Raw genomic sequence first — 20,921 nt, 5'->3', positions numbered from 1 at the left:
CCTCAAAAGGCCTATTTTGGCTAGCTGTGGTATAAACTATTCCAGGGACCTCTGGAGTAAACTCTTTATACAAAACACTGCAAGTTTTACCTTGGTTATTAGACCCACTATCTAGGTTCTTATTTGCTGTTTACCTAATGATTCCCCCGCCCCCAGTCATCTTATCATCCAACATTATCATGAACAAAGGAAAATACTGTAACAGAGACTAATATTTCAATTCAGTGACTAAGGCTTCTGATATAAAGAGTGCATCAGAAAATAGAAGAAGAAAAAGAAAAGGAAATAAAATGTAACAGTAGTAATGGATGGTATATCTACACTGCAATGTAAGCCCAGGGTTAGTAGAGCTTGAGTTAGCAGACCCTGGGTTTGCTAACCTAGGGTTTGAGTGTTTACATTCATTTGTAACCCCAGGTAGGACGGACTCTTATGGACTCCTGGGGCTCCAGCATCTACACTGCAATAAGAGAGCCTGAGTCCAACCACCCATATCCCAGACTTCCTAGCGCCCTCTCAAAATGTCACCATTCTAACCTTTTGTTCACAGCGTAATGTGGGAAAACTTGACTGTTGACCAAACTTGACTGTCCAGAAGACAAAGTAAGTTGGCCCATGGGATTGGGGGATACTTTTGGCAGACTCCCAGAGGATAAGTCCTCTGCATCCACACTGCAAAGGAAAAGCATTTGAAACCTGGGTGTCAGCTTGACTTAGGCTTGGGCCCTCCATCCCCATAGGGTGCTGGGGCTCTGGGTCTGAGCCCTGGGTTAGCACAATGTGAATAGAGACAGAAGGACGAGAGGTTAGGCTTGACCACGAGTTCCAACCCTGGACTTCACTGCAGTGTAAACGTATATACAATATCTATGGAAAGATTTCATTTTTTGTGTAGCTCTATAAGAGAAAAACAAATTGTAGCATAAAGAAATAAAAAACTAGACTCTACAAAATAAAAGCACTGCAGTTTCCCCCTCTATGATGTAGCATTTCTGGGGCATTCAGTTAGTATCATACATTAGTCTAATACAGACTATAGGTTTTCACTCTTCTCCCCCCACTTTCTCTCTCTTTTGGTTAAATTATTGCCTAATAGTTCTACCTAGTTAGCAGCTAGTGTGCATTACTTAATTAAAAGACTCAAGGTGATGGAGAATTTACTCCATTTGATTAACAGTTACAAAGATTAACTGCCCTCACTAATGAAAATTTTACACTTGAGGTGGCTGGCAGTCCATGTATTTGCCTACGCCAAGAAACCTATAGACGTCAGCCCTATCCAAACTTGGCCTTCAATAAAGGAGATAATAATGATGATGACAACTGTTAAATATTTGCATCTTACTTCCAGTTTGACGTTGCTGGATCTTGTTATACATTTGTCTGCTAGATAAAAAGTCCTTTTAAAACCACATAATTTTTTTTAAGGCACCCGGCATTGCCCACTATCGGAGCTGTTTGGTCTTTGGCATGTTCTATTATGGCAATTCCTATATTCTTAAAACAAACTTTCATTTTGCATTGTTATATAAATCCACGATAAAGGCATTTGAGATTTCTTGCTGAAATATAAACATTTGAAAACAAGCCTTTTAATATCCATCATTATAGTATTATTTTTGTATCTTATTAAGATTCTAACATTCAATTTCTGTTCCTTAAAATCTTTGATCATTTTAGGTGCACACAGCCTGCTTTTGTCCTTAGACTAAAATGCCAAGTAGATAACCTACTGACAATAATCTAAAGGCACAGAAAAGATTTTGATACAATATGAAATGACAGTTTCTATGCTTCGTCTCTATAGGTGGAAGTAGAGAGGCAGAAATATTTCCAAATACCCAGAATGCACTAGTTTGCAAGTAGCTTACATGATTAGTCTAAGGTGTTGTGGTGTTTTTTTTGTGCACATCAAAAAAACAGAACCAAAAAACACTGCAATGCTCAAATTTAAAACCAGCCTAGTATTTCAATAAATCAGAATAGTCCACTGATTTCTACGGAACTTACCATCTCCACATACCATCCACAAGACAGAGTGGGTAAGACTGGAATTTAAAAATCATTAAATTAAAAATATAGTGCTAGAAGGCTGTAATTAGATTTGTGTGTGTGATTTTAGTGCCTTAGCATGTGCCCTGGAGTTTCATAATGATTATTGTTCTGTACCCCAAAGGTGTCTGAGGTACGGGATTTCTATGACAGAAAGTCGGAACACTGGGGGACCAGACAACTTCAAAACACTCTACTACAGTCACAAGGCCTGTGATTACAAGTCATGAAGCCTCAATAGAGCTAGCTGCCAAACAATGGAGCAACCAGATGGACCTTTTCACTTGAATGGCCTGGATGACTGACCGCAAAAGAAAAAGATCGAGACAAAAGGAAGACTTCTAACCTACACCCTAGAAACAAAAGCCATTAACATATTAGGTAGATGGGGTCATGCATTCAGAGGGAGAAGGGGCTTTGAGAAAAGGAAGTTTCTTCTAAGAGGGGGAAACATTCTCTGGATCTCAAGAGCTCCTGGGCTTGCTACAATTATGTAAATTGGATATGTTCTGTTCCTGTAACTCAACGGGGAAGACAAATAGCTTATAGCAAAGCATAAGATTAGATGAGTCTAATATGCACGTGTGATGTTTGTTGTTTTAAAATTATTTTCTCTCGTATAGTTCTATTTGCTGATAAACCTACTTGTTTTAAGAAGGCTGTTCATTAATGTATCTCACTGGTCATGTGTTCCAAAATGAAGAAAACAGGTGTCGAGTCAGACTTGCACAATAATAAGTGGTTGGCAAAGATGGGATATTGGACTCTGATCTCAGTCTAAGAGTAGGAGAATTGCGTAGTTCCACTCCAAGAGTGGGACGGAGGGCACAAGGCTTAACACCAGAAAGGGGGCACACAGAAAGAACAGAAAGGAAACAGGTGCAATCAATCCTATAACCATGACAGGGAATGTATGGGAAACAGTATTAATGTGGTTGAGTGGTAGTAGGCTACTGCTTGTAAAATGGTATTGTGTCAGACGTGAATGTTGACTTAATTTATTATTTCTTTAATGTTTGTATTTCTGTATAGCAATACACCTGAACTACCATAATTTTAAGTTAGCACGTTTTTATTAGTGGGAATATGCAAAGGAAACATTGAAGCAAAAATAAACTTTCATATGACATAACTGCAAAATTGTTATGAATGAGTTTAAGCATAAGAAAGGTTTTGTTGGACCTAAACCAAAGCCAAGTGAAGTCAAAGCAGCTCTGTTTGTGAACTATTATTTTACAATCAGTCATATGAAACCTTTAGGACATTTCTGCATCTCTGGTGGGGTTTGCTGAAGATAGCAAATGTGCCAGTGATTCAGTAGAAGTCAACTGAAACTCAGTTGTTTCAGCTGACTTGCCTTTTCACTTTTTGAGGATTCTCTTGAACCCTAATCTATCAGATAAACTTTAATGGGAAATGCTATACATGAAGCAAAGCCGGGGGGAAAAGGTTTGGCACAAATTTCTAGAAACCAAATTACACCAAGTTTTGTGAAGCTTTGTCTGGGATATACATTCTGTCAGGGCATTTATATTGCCCTACTGATGTACTTTTCATTTCTAATACACTGATATGTTCTAACATACCATTACTGTTGGTTTGCAATCACATACATAGTAGGGTATTTAAGTTGTTTCTTCATGCCTGCCCAAAGTTATGGCTGTGGGGTTATATGGCATTCATGTTTCTTTTACTGGAATATGCATGTTATTGAATCTCCTTAACTTCTAGCTTACAATGAAGTATACATCTAACAATATTTAAAGCCCAGTTGTGTTATAGGCATTTATTCTTATCAAATGAAATGTAAAATAATTATCTGTTGAAGTAGACATCAATAGATGAGAATTCTGATTGGGAAGTAATTAAGTGGCATATGACTGAGTTTACATACATTTTCACAGAAATGAGTATATGATATAGTGCCAGAAAAAAATAGAAGTCTTTGGAAAAATGAGCTACAAATGACAATGTTGATACGATGTAAGAAGTTGACTACGGTAAGTATAATTAGAAACTTGAATTCTGTGTCCTTATCGTTGGTGACTGTATGAACCAGCAGTAATACAAATCAAACCTTCACTTAATATTACAATGATGACTCCGAAGTCTGTCAGTCCTTATTCTGGATTAATATTTCCTGCTACGCTGCATTTGTCTACAAAAGTAAACTGGGCATCCAGGGTATGACTAGAGTTATCTGTATATGAAACAAGACCCTAAAAATGTGACATGCACAAAGAAGTCTGAGTAGATGTAAATGGCTAGAACACAATCTAAGTTTCAGTTAGATTACTGATCTTTTGGAAATAAAAATTCAACATTCTTTATTGTTATAAAGAGTATATGTAGACACAACTGAGTTACTGTAATTGCCACAGCCAAAAGTTACGGCATTTAAGCAATTTTTTATGCATTCAAAGCCAAAACCTATTTAATTTAGCCTAGGTATGGCTTAAGGAAAAGGTAGCAGGAAATATGCAAAAACAAGGAGGAGTCCTTGTGGCACCTTAGAGGCTAACAAATTTATTTGGGCATAAGCTTTTGTGGGCTATAACCCACTTCATCAGATGCATGGAGTGAAAAATACAGTAAGCAGGTATAAATATATAGCACATGAAAAGATGGGAGTTGCCTTACCAAGTGGGGGGTCAGTGCTAATGAGGCCAATTCAATCATGGTGGATGTGGCCCATTCCCAACAGTTGACAAGAAGTTGAGAGTATCAACAGCGGGAAAATTATCTGTTGTAATGACCCAGCCACTCCCAGTCTTTATTCAGGCCTAATTTGATAGTGTCAAGTTTGCAAATTAATTCCAGTTCTGCAGTTTCTCATTTAAGTCTGTTTTTGAAGGTTTTTTGTTGAAGAATGGCCACTTTTCAGTCTGTTATTGAGTGTCCAGGGAGACTGAAGTGCTCGTCTACTGGTTTTTGAATGTTACAATTCTTAATGTCTGATTTGTGTCCATTTATTCTTTTGCGTAGAGACTGTCCCATTTGGCCAACGTACATGGCAGAAGGGCATTGCTGGTACATGATGGCATATCTCACATTGGTAGATGTGCAGTATATCATATGAATTCACTACAGTGGACTAGGAGGCTACAGTTACAAGTTGAAGTAAAGAATACAAGGCTGGACTGAATTTATGTAATAAATATGGATGGAGGGCAGGGGAAACATTGACCAGCCAACCACAGGAGGTGAAATGGAATGAGTAACACTTGTAGTTCTACTATAAGCATTTCTAAGCACTCATCCCTGTAGAAGCTGCTACATGACTAAGAATCAAACTGTGTTTATCTATAGAAATCGAGCCAACGGATATGACCTACTTACAGAGGCAAGACGAATGAAATTAAGACCTATGGACTCTTCCCCTGGAATTTCTCAAAATTCCCGGGGAATCCAATCCAATTTTTAAGCTAGATGGACCAGGGAACCTGTCCACTCTAAGGAAGAGCCACAGTTCTAGCCTGAAGCTAAACAATCCCACACCTACTATTAGACCATTTAAGGAGCATGAGTAAGTTCCACCCCCCCTCCCCCTTTTCTCTTCTCCAGGTTTCCCTTATGTGTGTTCTTGTGTGTATGTTTAGAAAGGGAAACTGATTTGAAAAAGTAAGTATGCGGTGTCATAGCCATGTTGGTATCAGGAGATTACCTCACCCACCTTATGTCTCTAATGTCTTTTATTGGACCAACTTCTGTTGGAGGGAGAGACAAGCTTTTGAGCTTACACAGAGGCCTGAGGAAAAGCTTTGTGCAAGCTTGTCTCTATCACCAACTGATGTAGGTCCAATAAAAAAATATTACGTCACACACCTTGACAAAGCAACAACTTTGGAAGTAAGCTGAGAACATTGTACATGTAACACTGCGCTTCCATCGTTTAAGAAGAGGGCTAAGAAAGAAAAGCTGGCTTTGTAACTTGCAAAATTAATATAATGGGATACTGAGTAAGGAAGCCCTGCCACTGATGCCCAGCAGTTTGACACTAGAATGGATCAGCTAGAGAAGCAATGACTATTAGTGAGAAAGGTAGAGTGCGTGATGATTTTATGCAAATGCTATATATGATTCCATGAAACCAACTTTTTTCCATGAATCTACCATAAACACAGAAGCAAATCTCCTATTGACCTTAGGAAGCTAATTCATAAGATATTTAAAATGGGGGGAAATAGACATTTTGCATTCAGATTCATTATGAGGTCATTGATAGTTATTTTTATGTAATTTAAAGATAATGCCTTGATTCATCTTTTGTATATTAACCACCACAAGATCTTAAAATTTATAATTAAAAATGAAGAAGATAGTCCGGGGGCTAGTGATGAAAATTCTAGAAGTCAATGGGGCAGATCCTTACCTGGTGTGAATGAACTGAAGTCAATGGAGCTATGACATATTATACCAGCAGAGGATCTGCTCCACTATGACATGACTGGTACACTGCACGGCTCTCGATAAATACACTTGATAAACAGATGGTAATATTTAGGTATACATTATCTGTATTATTTATACAGTATCATCTCAAAGCAACCCACTTTGGTATAGAAACTGGTATATCACACAAGCTATAGCACCTATCCTCTGCTAAGAACTACACAGCTGAAGGCTCTTGGGGCAAGATCATGGCTTAAGTACTAGATAGGATCATGTAAGTAAAATATAGGCACCTTTGAGATGTTTAACACTTCATAGCAACACTATAAAGGAGTGTGTAGCAAAAAGTGAGGAAGAATGTATAATTGAAACTGCAGAGCGAATTTCAATGAATCAGTATGGGCTATATCAGGGGTAGGCAATCTATGGTACTCTATGGCACCAAAGGTGGCATGCAAGCTGATTTTCAGTGGCACTCACAATACCTGGATCCTGGCCACCGGTCCGGGGGGCTCTGTATTTTAATTTAATTTTAAATGAAGCTTCTTAAACATTTTAAAAATCTTATTTACTTTACATACAACAGTTTAGTTATATATTATAGACTTATAGAAAGAGACCTTCTAAAAACGTTAAAATGTATGACTAGCACGCAAAACCTTAAATTAGAATGAATAAATAAAGACTCAGCACACCACTTCTGAAAGGTTGCCAACCCCCGGGCTATATGTATGAGCCTCTAACACAACATTTCTTGTTCTGAGCATTGAAGAGCATTCACTTTCTTTTTTTCATTTATGTTAGAATGAGTCAAAGCCCAGTAAAATCAGCAGAAATCTTCTGCATCATGTTCTTAAGTCATGTAAAGTGAGGAAGTCCTTTGTTTAAAATATATACCCTTCTACCTAAACTCAAGTCTGAATTTCACTGAAAAACAACAACCACCCATCATCAAAAACTTAATTTTACAAGAAGGCATATTATTTTATATTGAGTACATTTTTTAAATCAACTACAGTAATTCACCCTTCTCAATTATCATGACTCTGACAGAAAGCTATTCAGTCTCAACATACCAAGAGTTTACAAGTAGCAACACCACCGGGTATGAACCCAATCAACTAAGACTGCACACTAGCAATACGTTCAGACGTTCTTGTTAAACCCTGGATTTATGCTGGAAATAGCCCAACTTGATTATCATACACATTGTAAGGAGAATGATCACTTTAGATAAGCTATTACCAGCAGGAGAGCGGGGTGTGGGGAGAGAAAACCTTTTGAAGTGATAAACACCCACTTTTTCATGGTCTGTGTGTATAAAAATATCCTCACTGCATTTTCCACTTTTATGCATCCGATGAAGTCAGCTGTAGCTCACATAAATTGGTTAGTCTCTAAGGTGCCACAAGTACTCCTTTTCTTTTTGCGAATACAGACTAACACAGCTGCTACTCTGAAACCTGGCACTAGCAGTAACCACTCATTTTACTAGGCAAACTGAAGTCTGAAGAGATAATTCAGGAAAGCCCAGATTCATCTCTGTTTATGTTACTCCAATCAGATTTTAGCAGAGTAAACCCTCCCACCTATGAGGAAGCCTAGGTATGATACAGATGCCATGTTCATTAAAATAAAAATTCACCTCCTATTTGGTGATAGAGGACGGGATAAATGATCTGCTGGCAGTGAAATGGTGCAGCTCTAATGGAGCATTGCTCTTGGAGATCAGAAACACACAAAGCTGTGACATCTCTGTCTGCTGTTCACAGAAGGGAGGACCTGCTTCCCAGTGCTCTTCCTAAATGTATCCACCACTGACCAGGATAGAGAAGAGGAAAAAAATGTAGAGGAAGCTCTTGGAATGGCATTCTGCCATCTATTGAAGTAGTTCCAGTTTCCATTTGTACAGAACATTAGCATTAGCTACAGAATATGAGTTGCACCTGGCATGATTCCAGCTCCTCCTGTGGCAAACTTCATCATTTCAATAAGCTCTGAGCAGTGTTTACACAACAAGCAGCAATGCTCCTGTTTTCCACTAAAAAAGAGCAAATACACATACGAACTGCCTTAAATTTATTCTGAGTCCCATTGATCACAAAATTATTTGAAAACAGGGATTTTTCTTTTAAAAATAGTAGCAAGTGGATTAACTGACCTGTTAGTTGCTTACTTTGACATTCTGTATAGTTTTCACAGCTAAACCCGCATCATATACTCTATATCTCCACATCTGAAGATATATTTCAGTAATGCAGGGTGAACTGAATAGAAATAAGTTGAAAATCAATGGGAAATGAAAAACCTATTTACAGAAAGTGTATTGTCAACTCTGTTCTGCCTTTACTTAAGCACAAGGTAACAGATATTCATATAAGAAAGAAAATACAGCACTATAAAGACAGATATTGAACTACTATATTCTCTACACAAGAATTAAGAATACAGTACCTTGAGATAGTTGCCATGCACATCTCCAGAAGTGGAGGTGGCAACACAAAAGCGATATATAACCATATCTTATCCCAAGCTGAGCCACCTAGATGTTGTCCTTTCATTATATTTTGCACCTCTTTAAAGTTAAATATGTTCAGCAGCCTTGACTTCTTACTGTACCAAAAAGGAAGGAGGCTCCAGAAGAAATTGGGCACCTCAAGCCTTCACAGAAAGGGATAGGACTAAGTTAAATGAAAAAAAAAAGGTGTATGCATATTTACAACTCAGAATTGAAGGGGTCTTGTTTTGACCTTGGGCTGTTCAGAAGTCTAGCACTGAGATTCTGTGGTGCACCTCCAGAAGCAAAACACAGAAATACACAGCCCCCATGGGATGCTACGCTACCTTTATGGATCATCCAAAGTCAGGGCAATATTAATTTTCCTGCAGGGCCTATTTCTATTGAAGAACACATTTCAAGGGGGGAGGAGCAGTATCTGGTGGAGCCATAAACTGGGAGAATCCCTGCCAGAGGGGGCTTAATGGTGCAATATGTAGAGCCCTACACAGATACAAAATTTGCAAACATGGTCCATGGATATTCACATCTGTGGATATCCGCAGATTTTCAGGGCTCTAGCAATATGTCTCTCTCCGTGGAAAGTGACAGGAGCTGTCAAACTTTCATACAATTATTATATTTCTCCAAATCTCAACAAAACCCTCACAGTCATATCCAAAGATTAACTTCAAATTTCATAACTGTCATGTAGTTCTCTAGAGTAGTGCAATAGACTGTTATGAAGAGTTCCTTTTTAAAAAAAAAGATCATAGAATTATAGAAGAATAGGATGGGAAGAGACCTCAGGAGGTCATCTAGTCCAAACCCCTGCTCAAAGCAGGACCAACACTTACTAAATCATCCCAGCCGGGCCTTAAAAACCTCTAAGGACGGAGATTCCATCACCTCCCTAGGTAACCCATTCCAGTGCTTCACCACCCTTCTAGAAAAAGTGTTTCCTAATATCCAACCTAGACCTCCCCCACTGCAACTTGAGACCATTACTCCTTGTTCTGTCATCTGTCAGCACTGAGAAAAGCCGAGCTCCATCCTCTTTGGAACCCCGCTTCGGGTAGTTGAAGGCTGCTATCAAATCTCCCCTCACCTTTCTCTTCTGCAGACTAAAGAAGTCCAGTTCCCTCAGCCTCTCCTTGTAAGTCATGTGCCTCAGCCCCCTTATCATTTTTGTTGCCATCTGCTGGACTCTCTCTCACCAGTGCCGAATAGAGGGGAATAATCACTTCCCTCGATCTGCTGGCAATGCTCCTATTAATGCAGCCCAATATGCCGTTAGCCTTCTTAGCAACAAGGGCACACTGCAGACTCATATCCAGCTTTTTGCCCACTGTAATTCCCAGGTCCTTTTCCGCAGAGCTGCTGCTTAGCCAGTCGGTCCCCAGCCTGTAGCGGTGCATGACATTCTTCCTTCCTTTGTGCAGGACTCTGCACTTGTTGTCGTTGAACCTCATTAGATTTCTTTTGGCCCAATCCTCCAATTTGTCTAGGTCACTCTGGACCCTATCCTTACCCTCCACTATATCTACCTCTCCCCCCAGCTTAGTGTCATCTGCGAACTTGCTGAGGGTGCAATCCATCCCATCATCCAGATAATTAATAAAGATGTTGAACAAAACCGGCCCCAGGACCAACCTCTGGGGCACTCCACTTGATACCTGCTGCCAACCAGACATCAAGTCATTGATCACTACCCATTGAGCCCAACAATCTAGCCAGCTTTCTATCCACCTTATAGTCCATTCATCCAGTCCATACTTTTTTAACTTGCTGACAAGAATACTGTGGGACGTCGTACCAAAAGCTGTGCTAAAGTCAAGATACATCATGTCCCCATATCCCCAGAGCCAGTTATCTCACCATAGAAGGCAATCAGGTTGGTCAGGCAAGAATCCATGTTGACTGTTCCTGATCACCTTCCTCTCCTCCAAGTGCTTTAAAATGGTTTCCTTGAGGACCTGCTCCATGATTTTTCCAGGGACTGAGGTGAGGCTGACCTGTCTGTAGTTTCCAGGGTTCTCCTTCTTCCCTTTTTTAAAGATGGGCACTATATTTGCCTTTTCCCAATCATTAAGACAGATAACTTAAATAGTGGGAATAGAGTAACTAAATGTACTAGTATTCCTAAATTGAGAGAAGGTGCAGCTCTCTCCTCCCGGTATCTGTCCCATGGCCAACCTTGCTGCTTCTTGTACTTCCCTTTCATGGCCAGGTTTAGTGGTCACCCAGCATAGGTCTGGGGCAGGAAAGGAATTAAGAAGAAGGATCCCCTTATTTTAGGCCCCTCCATCATTTCATCTCCTCTTCTATTTGTAGCTAGTTCGTGACACTCCCTTTTTTGTCATTAGCCTCCTACTTCACTTCCCAGTTACAGCCCTTTTCCATCACTAATCTCACATTCTCTCTAACTTTTGTTCTTTCAACTTCCGTCCCCTAAGTGAGACCACTCTCCCACTCAGGAGTGAAGTCAGGAAGCCTGGCTCATTGTAGACTTGAGGTTGGTTTATAGATTGTAAAATAAAAACAAATTTCTCCAGCATTTAAAAATATTTTAGCAAAATAGGATGACAGGAATTGCCAAACTGGATCAGACCATGGTCCACCTTGCCCAGCATTCTGTCTCTGACTGTGGCCTGTGTTATGTTCACAGCATGCACATAGAGAAGTTAGATAAAAGCATAGATATTCTTGCTGGAAGGCTGCAGTGTAAAATTACTTTATTTCTTAAAATTCTGAACTGTAACACATGAGAGAGAGAAAAGGGGCTTGCTCCCTAAGACAGAGGCACAACTCCCTCCACTTGCTTGAAGCTGACTCTTTCCAGACTGACATGGATCACACACTTTCCTAGCCTGCAAGGAGGGCCAGGAAATCCCTTATAAATTAAAGTGACAGTCTACAATTCCAACACAATTTTAAAATAAACTACAGCCTATAACAGATGTTTAAAAGGCAGGTGTAACAAACTCACAGTAGGCAAATGTGGAATAATCTGCTAACCCATAAAAATTTCATGCTAACCCCAATAGTCAGTGATTGTCCCAAGTCTGAAGTTTTTATCCATTCCAAAAATAATTTTGTGTTAATCATTATAACTCTGGATATTGTTATCCATATAAACATCCAATCATTCTTTGGCACTTCCTAAATTCTTGGCTTCAATGGAATTGTGTGGCAACGTGTACCACAGTCTAATTATGTGTTCAGTGAAAAAGCATTTCCTTTTATCCATTCTGAGTTTGCGATCTTTCAATTTCATAAAATGCCCATGTATCGTGAGACAGGGAAAACAGAAGCTCTCAATCTCTCTTCTTTATGTTAGCTTTTAGTCATGTCCTTTCTAAGGAGAATAGTCCCAATCTTTGCAACCTCTGAGATTTTTCCCATGCTCCTAATCATTTGTCACTTTTTTTCAGAATCCCCTCTAATTCTGCAATATCTTTAATAAGATGGAATGACCAGTACTGTGGATACAGCATTCTAGATGAGGATTGGACTAGTGATTAATATAAAGAGATAATATATTAAGGATTATTCCCAATACCATTCTTTAGGAAACATCTTTTTTTACTTTTTACTGCAGCTGCACATTGAGTACAGGTCTTCACTAAGATGTCTACAATGATCATTACTTGACAACTAAGAGCTGCTTCACCATTGTGAAATGGTGTGGACAGCCTGGAATTGCTCTGCAAGCAGAGGAATAGCTGATGGATCAAAGTGTAAGAATTATTCCTATACAGAAATGAAAAATAACTTTAAGACAAGCATGTTGTGGAGAGATAAGGCCTGGTGCCCCTCACCTCACAAAATGTGAGTCTTATTTACTGTTGTCTTTAACACCCAGGAATGCTGTGGCGGTTCAATGATGAGACAGAACACAGATTTATTCAAGCAAGCAAGCTGGTCAGCTGAAATGGGCTGCTGCCTGTCAGCTTTCCACCTTCTCCTTTATTATATTTCTCCCCCCTGCACATTACCTACTTTCACCGCAAAGGAATGCATGACATTGATTAATATTCTTGTTTTTCAGCTTCTATCTACTACATTCTTAATTCTCAGGCCTTAAGGCCAAGCCAAGGAAGCTTCCCACGATTACTGTCCTTTAATCAAGTTCCCACCTTTAATCAAGTTCCCAGGGTTCATATCTGGTCCTCGTCCTTGGACGGAGCAATGTGTTGCTCCTCACAACGGTCAGGGTGTGCCCTGACTGTTTGCAGGTGGATGGACCAAACATGGGCCCTTCATCTCCCCCTTTTTGTTTAATTATACTCGGCCCTCTCATGGGAGCCGTCAATTTGCTTTTGCGAGCAATTTAACTCCCAAACAGACAAGGACATAACTCGGGGAGCTTGCCAGGGCGTATCTCTACAAAGCCTTAGCAAAGAGGGAATACATTGTACACAGCAGCAGCAAAAAATAAGCCCAATGATTATAAACACAGCATAACCGAAAAATTGTCGCAGCCAGCCTAGAGATGGCAGCCAACCTGTAAGCCAATTCCAAAAGCCCTCAAACCCCACATCTTGACGTATGTGTGCCGTAAGATTGGCCAGTTCGGCCAGTCTAGTCTCTATGGAACGACTATTATCAGTTAAATTAAAACAACACATATGCCGAAACGTGGAACAGCCTAGGTGATGTTTCAAGAGTAGAAAATCAATGGCTGCTCTGTTATCTAAAATTGCATCCCTTAATTCGTGTTGCTCTGCATTAAGTAGGGCAATTGCCTTGGATGTTGTATTAATTGCCTTCGCTGCAAAGCACGCCAGGGCATTTAGGGTTCTGGCTGTATAAGTGGCAAGCCCGGGGACCCCAACAATAGAGGCCGCTAAGGCGGTATACTCAGAGCGGCTGAGAAGATTGACATCTGCAACACAATCTTCGGAAAGGGGTGTATTTCTTTTACTGCGTTTTTGGCTGGCAAAAGGCAATATAAGTGTCATTCTACTAAGACAGCAAAGGGTGCCATCACTTAAATTTGCAGGAATATAACTAAAGGTGCGCGAGCCACAGGTGAAAAACCACCCTAATGGTAGGATGATATGGCCATAGTTGTATGAAACATTTACAGCATGGGAACAATTTAAAAAGGGTTGAGGAATTTGCCGACAGCCCAAGGGCACCTTTGTACTAGTGCAGTTAACCACACGCGCGCAGGTGACATTGTTGGCCCCGGCCGGGTACGGTGTGTGGAGGGATATAGCCGTGCGAGGCAAGGTATAGTGGGCCGGGTCCCAATTAGCCATGCCAGAGTACTGGGAAGAGAGATTCGCGTAAGCAGCGAGCATCGTCTCATTCCCTATCTCCTCAGGGTGATGACATACTGGAATAAGGCATGTACCTAACAATTCTCCGGCTTCTACAGAATTAGACAAACAAAAGTGGGTAACATTTGCTATTGAAGCCAACCTTTCCCATATGTTATACGTCATTCGGGCCCGTAACGGGGGAAGCGCTTCCGAGCCAACCCCCACAGGAAACAGCAGGCACAAAAAGCATACAATCAGTACAGAATTAGCAGTGATTTGGGCGAGAATCGCCACAAACAAAGTCTCAGGAGTCTCTGGCTGTTGGTTTGCTGCCAGTCTTCGTTGAGCCGCCGCGACCAATGCTTTTACTGCTCCCCATGTCACGGGCTGGCTTGGGGCGCTACGCCTCTTCCGTTTCCGTCCCGCCGTTGTTGACCCGGGAGGCACCGCGTTCTCCTCCAAGGTCAGCTGAAACTCCGGTATGGGGTTCGGCAGCCCCTGGCGCCATGCCATGCTGTTTCAGTGCCGGTCGCACACACCGGGCTGGAACCCACAACGGTCCTGCAGGGAGAGACACCGCAGCATATCCCCGACCCCAAGTGATTAGAGGTACTGGGCCCAGCCACTGCAGCTGACGGTAAAAGACACGCGGTCTTTCCAGTACCTCAGATTTGTGAAAATGCCGATCCGCGGGGGTCTGCTGATCTGCGTTCAGCGTTAAGTTATTTAAAGTAAACAAAAGGATATGCATTTGTTGTTGAATGTCTCCTAAGGTTCGGAGACGCAGCTCCCCTTGTTTTAATTGTTTATCAAGCAAGGTTTTGAGCGTGCGATTGGCACGTTCAACAATGGCTTGGCCCGTGGAATTATAAGGGATCCCGTGTTTAAGACGGACGTCCCATCGGGCACAAAAGGTGGAGAGGGCTGTGGAGCAGTAGGCTGGGGCATTATCTGTTTTAATCTGGCTTGGGCGACCCATAACAGAAAAACAGGCTAGCAAATGGTGAATCACTTTGGCAGTGGCTTCCCCACGCTGTGGGGTTGCCCAGAGAAATCCTGAATAAGTGTCAACAGAAACATGTAAAAAGGAATAGGGGCGGAATTGTGGCACGTGAGTGACATCCATTTGCCACAACTGATTCGCTGCGGTACCTCTGGGGTTAACGGCATAAGAAAAGGTAGGGGCAGCAGCGGCACAGTGGGGGCAGGAACGAACAATGGAACGTGCATGATCAGTAGGAATGTGAAACTGCCGGGCCAAAACTGAGGCAGACTGATGAAAAAAGGCATGGCTTTCAATGGGGTCAGAAAAAAGAGAATTTACCTGACCACGTAGCGCGCGATCGGCGCGCGCATTGCCCTCAGTGAGTGACCCAGGCAAAGGGGTATGACTGCGAATGTGAGCAACAAAATAAGGAAAATTACGAGTGGAGATAAGATATTGCAAAGACAAAAATAGGCGAAGGAGGTCCGCATCGACCTGAGGGGTAATGAGGGCAAGGGGTAAATGATCAATCACTTGATAAACATAATGGGTGTCCACAATTAAATTAAAGGGACAATCAGCAAAAAGTTGAAAGGCCAAAATAACAGCAGCCAGTTCCGAGCGCTGCGCGGAACGCTGAGGCAGTGTAAAACGAGAATGCCAGCGAGGGGGGTCACCGGATTGATAGGTGACAACACCTCGATGTGAAGAGCCATCAGTAAAAAGAGTAACAGCAGAAACAATGGGTTGAGAGTGGCTAAGACGATGAACAATTAGAGGCACCTTTTGGGTAATTACCAACCGAGGATCTTTTGGGGGGTTATAAGAAATTTCTCCCACATAATCACAAAGAGCAACCTGCCAAGCCAAAGAGGTGTGGCACAAGGAATCAAATTCACTACGGGACAAGGGGAACACAATATCAACTAAATCAGTGCCAGTGAGTTGCACTGCACGGTGGCGGGCTTTACGAACAAGATCAGACAGGGCATCTAGATAGGGGTAAATATTCCGAGGAGGAGTGGAGGAGAGGTACAGCCACTCTATGATAGAGACGGCTGTATTCGTACGGGGTACAAACAGAGCCGCAGTGGGCGTATGAGGGGTGGCAAGAAGAATCAACCGTAGGGGACGGACCTCAGGGGGTCTGTCCACAAACTGCTGACTCAATGCTGCATTAATTTGTCGAATGCAGGCAATGTGCTCTTCAGTGATGGCAATAACTGCACCCGGTGCTCGGGCTCCACGTAGGAGCTCGAACAACGGCTGCAGCATTGAGGTGGGGAGACGAAAATAGGGCCGAATCCAATTTAAATGACCCAAAATCTGTTGTAATTTAACAAGGGTTAGGGGTTGAGGTAGAGTTAGTGCCGGACGAACCGGAGCAGCATAGGTTTGTAAAACCTTATGGCCGAGGTAGTGGTAGGGATAAGAGCGTTGGATTTTTTCTGGTGCCACCAACAGGCCATTTTGGCCGAGAATTTGAGACAAAGATTCAATCTGTTGTTCCGTGACCTGGGGACCACTAAGCAAAATGTCATCCATATAATGGTAGACCTTTAGCGTAGGGTACCGGGCACGAAAAGGGGTGAGGGCCCGATCCACAAAAAGCTGACACAAGGTTGGACTATTTTGCATTCCCTGGGGTAAGACCTTCCACTGATACCTTTGAGAGGGTTGCTGATTATTATATTGTGGCACCGTAAACGCGAATTTTTCGCGATCTTGCGGGCAAAGGGGGATGGTGAAAAAACAATCTTTTAAATCTAACACACAGAGCTGATCGGTTTGAGGAATTAAATTTGGATTTGGCAAGCCAAACTGCAAGGGGCCCATAGGTTGGATGCGTTTATTTATTTCCCTTAAATCATGTAACAGCCGCCAAGCACCAGATTTTTTCTTAATAACGAACACCGGGGTGTTCCAGGGACTAGTAGAGCACTCCAAGCGCTGTGCCTGCAAATGCTGCTGCACAAGCGAATGAAGCGCTTTCAGTTTTTCTAGAGGGAGGGGCCACTGGTCAATCCAGACGGGCTCTAAGGATTGCCATACCAAGGGTAATGCGGAGGGCAATGTGGGTGAGGGAGGGTTTTGAGCCATCAGATATTAATATCGAGGGTGGTGTCCAGCTTTGTAAGTAAATCACGGCCCCAAATATTGAGGTGGACAGGGAGCACAAAAGGGCGGATAGTAGCAAGGGCACGGCCTCCCGGTTTAGAGACCGTGACCCAAGACAAACTCTGTCGCCCGGGTTTACTACCCCCGATCCCCCACAACTCTTTAGAAGGAACCGTAGGCCAACTAACCGGCCACTCCGGATCACGAATCACCGTAACGTCAGCTCCAGTGTCCACCAGCCCTGTGAAGGGAACATCATTTAAGAGAAGTGTTAACTGAGGTTTCGAGGGGCGGACTGACATTGTCAGAGCAACAAGTGGAGAGGACGTGCTGTGAGACGGCGAGTGAGACAACGTTGATCCAAAGCCGCCTCCGCCCCGAGTTCGATCCTCGGCAGCTGGCACCTGATAGGGGACTAAAATCAATTGTGCAATTGACCGTCCACGCGGGAGCGACTGTGGAAGATGAGTCCACACCTGAACCTTAATAATGCCGGTGTAGTCGGCATCAATGACTCCGGGGATGACAAAAAAGCCCTGTTTCCCAGCATGAGAGCGAGGGAGAACGAGACCCACAAAGCCGGCAGGGAGAGGTCCCGTCACCTGAGTAGGTATGGCGCAGACCTCCCCTGGCAGCCGAAAATCAGTGTCCTCCTGCATGATCAAATCAAGCCCTGCACTTCCAGCAGTCGCCGCCCTCATAGAGTCTATGGATTTTAAGGCAGAGGAACGGTTGTCTGAGTGGGAAACACCCCCGTTTGGCCCTGGGTTCGGGGGGTACCCGCTGCGCGGTTTCCCGACCCGCTACGACACTGATTAGCCCAGTGATAGCCCTTCCCACACTTGGGGCACTTCTTTGAGGGTCGAGCGGGTGCCTTTGATGAGCGGCACTCCCGCTGAAAGTGACCCTCCTTACCACAGCGGTAACAACGCTTCCCTGACCTCCCGGTTTTTCTCAGGGCGGCAGCCAGAACTCCAGCCTTATGGGCTTGTGTGCCGATGTTCTGGCACGCCCGTAGCATGTCTGAGAGCTCTAAAATGCCAGAGACTTGCGCCGTCTGGAGAGCACGGCGGCAATCCTCATTCGCATTCTCAACCGCCAATTTTAACAGGATCTCCTGAGCGGCCACAGCATTATCCACCTGTCGGAGGATAGCCTCCTGCAATCTGTTGGTAAAATCCAGAAAGGACTCTGATGCACCCTGACGGATACTGACAAAGCTTTTTGTAGGCTTGCCTGAATCCGGGACCCTCCGGAAAGCATGCTGGGCGCAGGTGGAAATGATAGGGAAGAAGACCTGAGGGAGTTGGGTCTGCTGCTCAACGGTAGCAAACTGTCCCTCCCCTGCCAATTGCTCATAAATAACATTAACACCTGCTGCTCTATGAATCTGGGCCTGACGGTCCGCCTCCTGCCGATACTCACTGACCCAAATAACATACTGACTGGGTGACAACATCATGCGCAACAGCGCCTTCCAATCTTCAGGGATCAAGGAGTACCCACTACCTAGCCCTTCAATGAGACCACGCACAAACGTGCTAGTCAGACCGAACTCGCGAATCGCCTTCTTTACCTCTCTAACCACCGAGTAAGGCAATGAAACCCAGGTTCCCACCGGGTTGCCCTGGTCGTCATTCTGCCAGGTCACCGGACAAACTGAGACCAGCTCAGCCAGCTCCTCTGCTGTAAGATCTGAGCGAGTCTTCGCTGCGTGAACCATTTGTTGCACCAGCGAAAGCCTCTGAGCAGATGCAGACGACCCCGTGGGGGGCCCCGAAGCATGGGGTCCTAGGGGGGGAGGGTAATCACACACCGGCTCCGGCGGGGAAGGTAAGGGAGGCGGTGGTAAAAAAGGCACTGGGGGCGAAGCAGGGAGAGGGATGGCTGCAGGAGCCGACGGCGGTGGCGGAATTGGCAGCCCCTCTATTGGCGCGAGAGAAGGTTCTTCCGAGGCGACACACTGTGTTGCATCGGTAGGAGGGGGGGTGACTGCAGGAGCCGACGGGCGTGGCGAGATCACCAGCCTCGCGACGGAGGGCCTGTCCGAGGCGACACGCTGTATCGCATCGCGGCAGAGGTGCCAGGCATGTAGAGCCTGCACGGGCGCCCGAGGTTCTTCATGCAATGTCTGGCCCAAACGCTCCCAGTCCGCTAGCTTAAGGGTTCCGGCTTCAGGGTACCACGGGCACTGGGCACTCACCTCCTGTAACAGGAGAGTGAGTTCTCGAGTGGGGCAGACATGCTGAGCCTTACGCAGCAAATACTGTAGCTCAGTGCGATGTTGCACTTGCAAAGCAGAGAGGGAACTTCCCATACTTACCACAACGAAAAATACTCACCGGGATCCACGAAGTGGATGAGTGACGCGTCTGAAACCCTTGCCGGGCGAGGTGAGTGCTGAGGGCCCCACGTTGGGCGCCAGTTGTGGCGGTTCAATGATGAGACAGAACACAGATTTATTCAAGCAAGCAAGCTGGTCAGCTGAAATGGGCTGCTGCCTGTCAGCTTTCCACCTTCTCCTTTATTATATTTCTCCCCCCTGCACATTACCTACTTTCACCGCAAAGGAATGCATGACATTGATTAATATTCTTGTTTTTCAGCTTCTATCTACTACATTCTTAATTCTCAGGCCTTAAGGCCAAGCCAAGGAAGCTTCCCACGATTACTGTCCTTTAATCAAGTTCCCACCTTTAATCAAGTTCCCAGGGTTCATATCTGGTCCTCGTCCTTGGACGGAGCAATGTGTTGCTCCTCACAACGGTCAGGGTGTGCCCTGACTGTTTGCAGGTGGATGGACCAAACATGGGCCCTTCAGAATGCCTTTAGCAGAAATCCTTCTCAGTGACATTTCAGTTCCCCAGTGGTAATTGGGGGGGAGTGGGAAAGGGAGGGAAGGAGCTGAGATGGCTCAGGTATGAGGGGAGTGGTACTAACAATTTTTCTTCTTGGCACTGTTGAGACAGACAGACCCTGAAGCTACTAGTGAATGGGGCATGAAGGTATCTTTGGTTCCTGTTACCTTTGGCAAGACATCAGGAGCAAGTAAGTGAGTTAGGACTGCTGTCTGGGGGCTTGGGGCAAAAATGTATCATGTAAGAAGGCTTGGAACCTGTGATTTTCCTTCCTCAGTAAGTCACTGTGACAAACCCCTTTGTGATTAGTTTATATTTTGAAGGCTTTCCTATCAAGAAAAAATTACTTACCTTTTTTGTTTGTTTACATCCTCAAGAGTCGTTGTGTATAGTTGCACAGTCTACCAAGCTCAAGAGACCATGTTGATCTTCCTCTGACACCAAGTCAATAACATCCAAAATATATGTGTGGTATACCATTTAAAAACTATCCCTTTTACTAGATTTCATCAAAACCTTTTCAATGTGCTCAATTATGAGTCTTTAGAACAATCCATTTTTGACATACATAGCAAAAAGTAATCAGCGATGGAAAATTTCTGACCCACTTTAAATGAATGTTTTTCAGTCAGAAATGCCAATTTGTCAAAATTGAAACATGGGAACATGTCCATTTTGGACAAATTACAATGGAAACCAAGTGGGCTTCCATCAGAACCCTGCCTTCTAGGTTTCCTACCAAGTCTCCG

At 43.5% G+C, this 20,921-nt stretch overlaps 1 protein-coding gene across 1 annotated transcript in view; it reads right to left on the bottom strand.

Annotated features, from left to right (window-relative positions):
- The window catches only part of PCDH15 (protocadherin related 15), a 665,248-nt gene that overhangs the window by 473,919 nt on the left and 170,408 nt on the right, over positions 1 to 20,921 (bottom strand). The gene's annotated exons all lie outside the window — the stretch shown is intronic.

This window comes from Chelonia mydas, chromosome 7 (genome assembly GCF_015237465.2).
Source record: "Chelonia mydas isolate rCheMyd1 chromosome 7, rCheMyd1.pri.v2, whole genome shotgun sequence".
In the NCBI taxonomy this organism is placed as follows: Eukaryota; Metazoa; Chordata; order Testudines; family Cheloniidae; genus Chelonia; species Chelonia mydas.
Note: the sequence above shows the minus strand (reverse complement) of the source record. Positions and strands in the feature narration are given on the sequence as shown.